Consider the following 2,080-nt stretch of genomic DNA (forward strand, 5'->3'; position numbering starts at 1 on the left):
CTGTAGGAATTTTTCTAGTTAGCTTTCAAATCTTTCCACTTCTCTGTTCAAAGCAATATCATCTTTGAAATAATCTAAGTGAACACTTTACAAATCAAAAACTGATTCACACGACCCTATTACCATAATCACTAATTTTAATGTCTCCTTAATATGTTCTGTATCAGTTTTCTTGATTATAAGATGTCAATAATATGATAACATTTTTAATACAACACACCACTTAATTACATCAGTTTTCTATCAACCCACCATACTCACTTAATGATGATTATATTGGCCATTTCCACTGGTTAGCAGGAGGCATTTCCACTAATGGCTTCCATGGTTTCTATTGCATCATTTTTCTTGCCAGACTTAGTTCATTTCCAGCCCGAAGAATCACCTCTTGTATTTGACCACCCCAAAAGTTGGTCTTATTTTTTTACATCTGATTCCTCTTTAAGCATACCCAGCTTCTCATTTGTAATCTGTTCTGTATATTTTCCATATTCTGCATTTTTAGGGATTTGCTCAAGAACATCAAAAGTCTTTGTGTACAATATTCTTAGCCTCCTGTATGGACTCTCACATACAGCCAATCCCTCTTTCACTAATTTTTTAAAGTAACCTCCCTAGTATGGTTTCTATGGAATGGACAAAAAGCAGAAAGTTCAGAGAAGGGAGGGATAATTTTGTACTGGAATGGCAGATATTACATCATAGAGGACTTTGGGAGACCTTGAAAGATGAGTAGTATTAGTAAGTATGTGAGTTCAAGCAGAACTGTAGGAGAAAACACATCAAGAGAGGAAGATTGAGCATATTTATGAAGGGAACGGTGGGACTTCCTCCAGCTTGAGGGAAGGTTCATACTGGTAATCATAAACTGTTAGATTAGTTAGGATAAAGCCTGTGACCTTCTAGCAGCTGTTGTGGTTGAAAGCTCTCAGCTGGACTCTAAGAACAGTTGCTTCCAGATTCTTTTTCGCAGCAACCCACAGTAAGAAATAGACTTTTAAATAGCAACATGGTATACACATGATGCATTATATATACAGTTCATGAAATATGCCTACTCTAATTATAGTCTAAGTGCACTGATATTGTCTATTAAATTTGATTTCATTCAGAAAAGCTGTTACCCAATAAATTGGTTTCAGTACCCAGTGATGGGTGTGGCCCTCAGTTTGAAATATACTGTCGAAGGAAATGCTTCTCAAAAGAGAGGTGATTTTGCCTCCCCAGTGGACATTTGGCAATATCTGGAAACATTTTTGGTTCTCGCACTTGGTGGGGAGGGGAGGAGAACTACTAGTATCTAGTAGGCAGAGGCTGTAGATGCTGTTAAACCTCCTGCAATGCACAGAACGGCCCATATCTCACCTCCCAACAAAAAGTTAACTTGCCCCAATTATCAATAGTCCCAGGTTAAGTCTCTGTTATACAGAACCCATTCGTGGAATGGGAGAGTTTGTTCCAGAAATTGTATTTCCAATTTTCCTTAGCAACTGAGACTCAGGTAGTTCTTGTAGTTCCATCCTGCAACTTCCAATGAATAGAGCTGGATGAGAATCCACTATCCCATTTTTATATTGTTAGGTGCCCTTGATTCCCTCCCATAACACAAATGTACAGAGACAAGAGGTCAAAATTTCCGAAGCCATTAATTGAAGTACCACTTCCATTATTATTCTTAGAAATATATTTTAAGATCGTTAACCTGTCACTATCTTAAATTCTAAACTTCATGAACTGACTACAGAATGGTTAGCTAGGTGCAGTTTATGGTCTTTTATTTCATAATTGATGTTCTATTCAGATGGCTTTGCACATGCCAATATGCCTTTCCTGAGGCCATGAATAACACTAGATATGTTAAGTCTGCTGTGAATTTTGTGACACTATAGAACCATGGAGTTAACACTAGAGGGTAGAACAGGGGAAGGATGTAACAAAGAAAGGGCATGGTTTCTTCTGTTGAGGAATTTACAGTATGGAAAGAGAAATTTGGAAAGATCAAACGAAATTATTTACGGAGCAGCATAATAAGTGTTCACTGACCACCTTTCTCTCTCTCTCTCTCTCTCTCTCTGCCCTC

General features: G+C 37.7%; 1 pseudogene; it reads right to left on the bottom strand.

The window, feature by feature from the left end:
- Positions 1-271: 271 nt before the first annotated feature.
- Positions 272-1,520, bottom strand: LOC134368138 (NADH dehydrogenase [ubiquinone] 1 alpha subcomplex subunit 5-like; annotated as a pseudogene).
- Positions 1,521-2,080: the final 560 nt, after the last annotated feature.

The sequence above is a fragment of the Cynocephalus volans genome, chromosome X, assembly GCF_027409185.1.
Source record: "Cynocephalus volans isolate mCynVol1 chromosome X, mCynVol1.pri, whole genome shotgun sequence".
Lineage (NCBI taxonomy): Eukaryota > Metazoa > Chordata > Mammalia > Dermoptera > Cynocephalidae > Cynocephalus > Cynocephalus volans.